At 34.6% G+C, this 7,659-nt stretch overlaps 1 protein-coding gene across 1 annotated transcript in view; it reads left to right on the forward strand.

The window, feature by feature from the left end:
- LOC139726858 (guanine nucleotide exchange factor DBS-like) overlaps positions 1 to 7,659 on the forward strand; it is a 198,950-nt gene that overhangs the window by 4,170 nt on the left and 187,121 nt on the right. The gene's annotated exons all lie outside the window — the stretch shown is intronic.

Below are 7,659 nucleotides of genomic sequence, written 5' to 3' on the forward strand. Positions count from 1 at the left end.
ATAACTTTTGAAAAGACAGTCTGATTTTCCTCAAAATTCACTAATGTGTTTTTACCAATATTGACGCATTCACTCAATCCACATACAACTGTGCATTGAATTTCATTCTCATTTGATATTTAAAGTGGTGGAGATAGAGTTACATAGCTATTTCACACCGCATCCCAAGCAGGCTTGATTTTAGAATAAAGCAAAATAAAATGGTAGACGTCTTTTCTTTTTTAACTTACATCAAAATCTGACATAAATGCACCAAAAAGTTATGGAATTGTAAAGTTTTCAATGTTTTCACTAAATAGTTATATGCGCCTATTGGTCGCTACCATGTCCTGCAACTTAGAATATGTGATAATTCATATTAAGTCTTTAAAATCTCCACGTTATAGGCAGGCAAAAATATGAAATCATGTTTCTGATCGGTTTTGGGGGGATAGGAACTATTGAAACTCCTTCCTGTTCATGTTAGGCTATATAAACAATACAAAAATAACTTTATACGATGGATATCAAATTTTCTTTGATTTTATATCAAGCAAAATAAAATCAATTTTGTTTGCAGATCAAGAAAAATGTTGTGAGACGAGGGGCATCGTCACCAGAACTATTTGCACAATGTGATAGATATCATTATGTCATAAAAACAATCTGAAAATTTAAAAATCACATGATTTTCTCATCTAATGTGTGACTTCGTTATTTTATCAAAGCTAACCTGAACATGAAGCAGATGTGCACTTTAACACGAAACCGCGTTTTTGCACAGTCATGAGTTCAAATTTGTCTATAGATCAGATATGACTAAGTTCATCACAGTCATCAGCACATCGCAACGCCACCATAACATTCTGTCTATTCCCGGCTGTCTTTTGCTATTGTTGTTTTTCACACCACATAATAGTGGGTGGGGGTGGGGGAGGGGGTCCATTCCACCTATATAACCTGAAGGTATCAGCAAATGTATTTTCTCCTTTTTTTTTTGGGGGGGGGGAGTTGTAAGTGTTACAGGTACATAACAATTATTATATATTATTATAGGATTATCATTACTATTATTATCATTTGCACACACACTAACAGAAATATGGGCTTTCTTGTTGAACTTAATATAATATCAGATTGACAAATAAACAATAAGAGAAAATTTTTGGTTACTGACTTCTCTTCATGTGAGCTTTGAATGGGAGTTAAGACAAAAACGCCCATACTTTTTTTAATCTATAGGGAACGGTTGGTCCCCCTGACGACACATTATTGTAAAAGAAATCTATTATCCATTCGCTGCATTTCAGAAAGAAAAGATGGCAACCTATACATCTCTTCAGAGTCAGTGTATTGTATGATTGACTCCTCCCCCTCCCCTCCCCCACCCCCCCCCCCCACTAGCTCACAAACGGCTCTTATGAAACATCATGCCTCTCACAATCCTCCTGATAATGGGCATATACTACCTTAAAAATCGGCTTATTGGCAGCATTATCTATATAAGGTTGGCGTGATGGAAGAGGATAATCTGTTGTAGAATCCGGAAGGATTGGTACTTAAACTATATACTGTTCATTACTTTCCATTGACTATGTTATGGATAGTGATAAAGCTTTTTCCCTACCCTTCCCATTGTCTCTTTCTTTGAGGGTGCTTCTTGGTCATCAGTATTACAAGTTGACAAATTATAAGCCCCTCGACATTCCCGGAAATGACACAAAGGATTCCCCAGAAGATAACTCATCTCTTTCTTTTGTAAAGTGTACTCAATTCTTCTCTTAATCACGAGATATAGAGTGACGCAATAATCATTACGAGTGTCGCTTGTAACCAGCTGTTAGCCGATGACCGGTCCAATATAGGAACCCAGGCAGAGTGGTTGTTGTTGTTTTACAAACATCTCTTAAAAACAAAACAAGGGTTTTTAGATATCTCTTTCCCTGCTCCAATGAATATCTTATAGTGGAAGCAGGCAAAATCAAATGGCATTAATGTCTTAAAGAGGGTTATGTAACAAAATAATTTCTAAGGTGTATACCTGAGTAAAAGGAATGCGAAAAATAGTGATGCATATAAAGATGGGTTTCACCAACTCCAAAGAGGATTTAGTAATGCAGAAATTGTGTGAATCGTATAGTAATTACAAAACTCTCACATGGATTTTTTTTTACTGAACAACAAATTCAAAACACGACTTATCATGTGCATGCGCTTGGTGTAACTTGACTTCTCTGACAAAAATGTTAAATGTGTATTTTCATAATGCATGTAAATGTTTGCAAAATCCATGCTGAATTATTTCTACCTCTGATATACGATATTGACGGGGATGTTTGGTAACATACGTAGTTGTGAAATCGAGTCATGTTTTTCTTAGTAAATGTTGGCAAATTTTTCCATTCCCTTTGATGCCAGACTGTACATTTCGTTTGCTTGTTTAAACATGTTTGTTTGTTTTGCAAACCGGAAATACAAAGACACATTAGAAGAATATGAAGTATAGATCACCGTTGAAAGTATGTATACTAAAGACGGGAAATCCTGTTTCTGTTTTAACATTAGTGCCGAGTCTGGGTCCCTTTTCTTAAAACGAACGCGGCAATAAAACCCTTAAGAAATCTAGATGAGCGATACTCAGACACTTGATACTCCCATGGAGACTTACACACATTCACTCATGACAAGTGGTTGTGGGGTATTTTTAGAGTTAAAGACAGAGTTGGAAATACAATGTGCAGAACAAAGTGAATTCCATATGATTAAAGAGGATTAACATTCAGCTATTTTGACAAACTGTACATTTGCATGGATGAAATTTTTACAGGCTCCACGAACTGCTATTATATTTTATGTAGAGACTTATCAGTTGAAACTGACAATAAGGACTACACTATACCCGTGCACTTAAATGACATTGTACTGTATGCAGTGTAACAAACAAACAAACAAACACACACACACACACCCACACATATATATATATATTATATATATACAATGTATATAAATATATACAGTGTACATGCTTTATAATCATGTACGTGCATGAGCATACATAAACACACCTCTAAACTCACACTCACCCACATCAGAATAGATTTGGTAATGAAAGACTTCAAAATGATCTCATCGCTTCATGAATTCGTGCTCTCTCCCACTCCCTCTCTCTCGAGGTAGAGAATAGAATGAAGTAATGGAGAGAAAGAAAGAAAAAAACAACAATAACTGACAAGCAGTCAACCTTTCATCTATGGCAGGTCAAAAGGTAGAATGTAGAAACTATCTTCACTGCTAATGCTTTCATTTAGACGAGAACACTAAACTAAAACAAAGGAAAGAGAAACAAGTGCGAGTAAAAGCTTTGCATACATCCACAGGAAAATGTCTGTCACCATTCCTAGATCAACTTCCATGATGTCTAACTTTGGACTCACAGGAAGACATTCTCCCGCCCACAACATTCCTGTGTTACTCATGACCAAACTAGAACCAGTTTCAACGACAGACCTTGTTAATTTTTTTTTTTAAACTGTTTCACGAATGTTTTTCAGCTTTCATCTCAAGAGACGTCTAGGCGGAAATTACCAGATCATTTCACGGTCGTTTCTTTGCGGCATTGAGCAAATCATGATTAATGAAACAAATTGGAATAATTCTGGTATTTTGCTGAGGGAAATGTCAGTGGTATATTACTCATTCCTCGAGAGTGTCCGATCTAAGAATACTTCAATCATGAAAGCATTTGCATGTAATTTAAAACTGCTATGTCAAATTCAGGTTGTTTATACTAACTTAATCCAAATTGAACCATGGAACTATTGCCTACAGCCAACTAATTAGCAATCTATTTAGGGAAAGGGGATGGTTATGTCGCTAGGGGTAAATCAAAAGTTTTTTTTTTTTTGTTCTTGTGTGGAAAGTCCTTTCACTTTGTATCTTCATCACAATTGACATGATATGTGTTAGCAAAAAAGTTCAGTAAATTGGTGTGCATATGTGAATGTTTGTTGTCAAAGGTGTGCATACTTATTAAAAGATTTTATTACAGTTTGATTAAAGGTCCAGTTTACCTTTGGGAGCAGTGATTTTAAAAATGTTCAAGATATCACATTTGATACATATGTGTAGGTATGTTGTATCACAAAACATCCTACCATATAAAATTTTTGCAATAAAGCCTAAAATGAAAATTTGTTTTAAGATCGCAACTGCTGATCGGTAAATTAACAAACATGTCGGAATAAAGATTTGTAGAGGGAGACAAACTGAAGAAACTCAAACCTGAGCCTTCACCCCTCTGAATAATATCTTTCTTTCAATAAAACCTAAAATATAAGGATATATCAGTATTTTTCTCAATAAACCGTAACTGTAGACGGTTTGCTTATTATAGCTATTGTTCACATTTTGTGTATTTAACAACACTTAACATCGATTATACGGATTCAATTTTTTACAGTGGTCGTTTCTATCCCTAACTCACATTTTAGAACTATTTTGAAGCACTAATGCTGGGTTTTTGTTTCATCCGCAAATGGCAAATTATGCCTTTAAGACATACATGTAGGTCAAAGTCAATAAAAGTATATTTCTTAGTGTCTTATGTGCACATGCCTGATCAACTTGTACAATGCTATAGTCAATACAACTGTAATTGGTGTTATTATTCTCTGTACAAATTATTATATTTGATCAAGCAATGTTAATGACTAATTGGTGTTATTCTCTGTACAAATCATTATATTTTATCAAGCGATGTTAATGACTGCAATTGGTATTATCATTTTCTGTACAAACTGTTTTATTTGATCAAGCAATATTAATGGGTAAATGTATCTATTTATCATGCAATTTTAAAATTGTTTTATGTGATCTCCTTATCATTGCATAAGATGCTCACAAAGAATGACAGAAATGTTTATGAGCACAGGGGACAATATTTCCTCATATAGATAAGAGAAGTAAGGAATAAGAAAAGGAGATGGGGAAAACAAGCTGCAAACATTTACCCTTTTTCTTCTGTGTGACTGCATCCTTATCTATATGGGATATAAGAGATAAAATTTTATGACCGTCTACTAGTGTGCTATTTTTAACCCAAATCTAGTTTACTGTCATTATGAATAGCTGGCTGACTAATGTCTTGTGGGGTGAGAAGAGGCTGACAGTAATTACTGTTGATTAAAGACTGCAGTGGATTTGTGCATGGTGTTTCCATATTTGTGCTAAGAACACAGAACACCTGAACTCTGCCAAAAGTAGAAAAAATTAACAACCTTACAGCCTGCATAATATAGAAAAAATTTAAATATTGTCCAAATTTTGTTCTGACTGGTTCTCTGCACAAATTGCTATATATACATGCTTATCTCTCTAATCCCCCTCTATGTATGTACACACACACACACACACACATATATATGTATATATATATATATACACATGTATATATGTATGTATATATATATCATATATATATATATATACGTTGTGTATATATATATATATATATATATATATATTATATATATAATGTCAGCATTTTCACTTATTATGGAATTTGTCTTTTAGAAAGAAAAAAAAATTATACACACGTACTGCTAAATTACTGTCAAAAATTCAGGGCTGAACATGGATTTCTTGTCAAAATTCTACTAGCACATGTGTAACTTGATGCCCACATTTCATTACACTGAGAAATAAAAGCATGGTGTGACTTCATTTTGTTGAGTAGTTCCAAGGAGGTATACCTCCTTGGTAGTTCCAAGTACTATACTTTTATTGAACAGAAGGAAGCTGGTATATTATACACTGTACAAACAGCTAACCCAGAGATCATGGTAGGGTGAAGAAACGCCCTTCTTGGTTCACAGAATGAACTTTCTTCATCCTTACATATTTGAAATCATGTCTTGATCTATTCTATAGACTTGAGATTGTACAATTACCACTTCAAGCAGCCAACGATGTAAATATGCCACTGTTGTCATGGATGGAAACAACAAAGCTACTCATTCTTATCCATAAACAAAATCATTCACATATATACAAATATATAAATAAGCGATAATCTTTTGTGAAAGAATACAATAGCTGTCTGAAGTAGTGTTTGTTGAACTATGCTGGTCAGCTAATCATTCGTTTCATGTACTTTAACATCTCATCAACCTTTAAGGTAACAACGACCATTGAAAAGCACTTTTCATTATGAATTCTCCCCTCCCAAGACAAAATATAAAACAAAACAGATGTGCTTCTGCATAGTATATTGCCTTAGCAATATATAGAAATATGACAATATAAAGTGATTTCCAGACATTCTTTTTTTTTCACAAATTACAATAATGTTATTCAAGGTCATTGTAGGCATTCAAAATCGAAGAAATAGGTGGAAACTATATACTGTAAAACAAGGAATGTTCGCATGAATTTAATTTCGTGAATTTTGCAGGCACCAAGATTCGGGAAATTAAAATGCACGCGAAAGTTTTTGTCTACACTGAATGCATTCACGGTCAGTGGCAATTCGCGAAAATTTCAAGCCGCAAAAAAGGCAGTCGGCTCCGATTCACGAAAATTTCATGCTGTGAATATATCATGTTTTACAGTATCACTCAGAGCCAGATTAAATGGCAATACCTTTGCTACAAGTTAAAGCAAAGCAATCATGCTATCTGCAGTATGCCATCATAAAATGATTTGAGTGTGTTTAAAGCAGGCAAAAAGAAGCACCTGTATGAGTGGTCTACTATCTTCATTCTGTGCAAGAAAAATTCTTTCTGAACATATCCATGTCCGTCAAAACTCTCCCTTCCTTCTTCTTTGTTGTTGTTTTATTTCATTTTTGTTTCTTTTAAGAAGCTAAAGGGGTTTGCCCCCCATATAAATTTTTGCATTGGTGTAACCCACCCTATCATAAAAATATCCCTGATTAAGTGTTCTTTTGTTAATTCTTCTGATATTGCATATGTGACCGTGCACCTCAAAACGAACATAAAGTCGCAGACACTGATTTTGCGTGAGGACTGAAAATAAGTGAAATGGGTCAACCTAGCCGAACTTGACTTTTTCGTATTTTCTGAAAGAGCGGGTCTTCTTTTACATTATGCTAAAATTTGGTATCATAAAACGGGCAGGAAAGTGTGTTTTTTTAGCAGTTTATCTCGAACATTTTTGGTAGAATAGTGTGATTAGATGTGTCTTTAGAATCCCTTTTTCATTTCTGAAAAACCTTGTCCACGCTCTTCACTTTCAACTCTAATAACTTTTGAAAGGATAGTGCTACTGCTTTGAAAGTTGGCGTTCATTATGGACAGAAAGTGTTAATGAGGCATACTTAATTTCGGTTAAATCTGATAATCCCTTCATTGTTGTTACTCTGGGGGTTTACTTCCTGTTTTTTGTCCCATTCATCGCACAGCCAGCACGGTTTGGTAAAGATTAAGCGCTTGAATAGACACTGTACTTCAGAGCCTCTTTTCTCAGTTCACACTTTTCCTGAGTTTGTGCTTTCTTTCCAATATTTAGATAGGTTAGGAGAGTCCATTTGATTTGAGTTTTGAGTTATACATCATTTTAAAGCTTGAAGTCTGCTCTTTCAGAATATGGTCTTAACTAAAAATTCATGTCTGGCGACTTTTTATTTGTTTTGAGGTGCAGGGTCACATATGATCATGC

The sequence above is a fragment of the Diadema antillarum genome, unplaced genomic scaffold, assembly GCF_040938485.1.
Source record: "Diadema antillarum isolate AM-2024a unplaced genomic scaffold, OU_Dant_1.0 seq00000102_RagTag, whole genome shotgun sequence".
NCBI lineage: Eukaryota > Metazoa > Echinodermata > Echinoidea > Diadematoida > Diadematidae > Diadema > Diadema antillarum.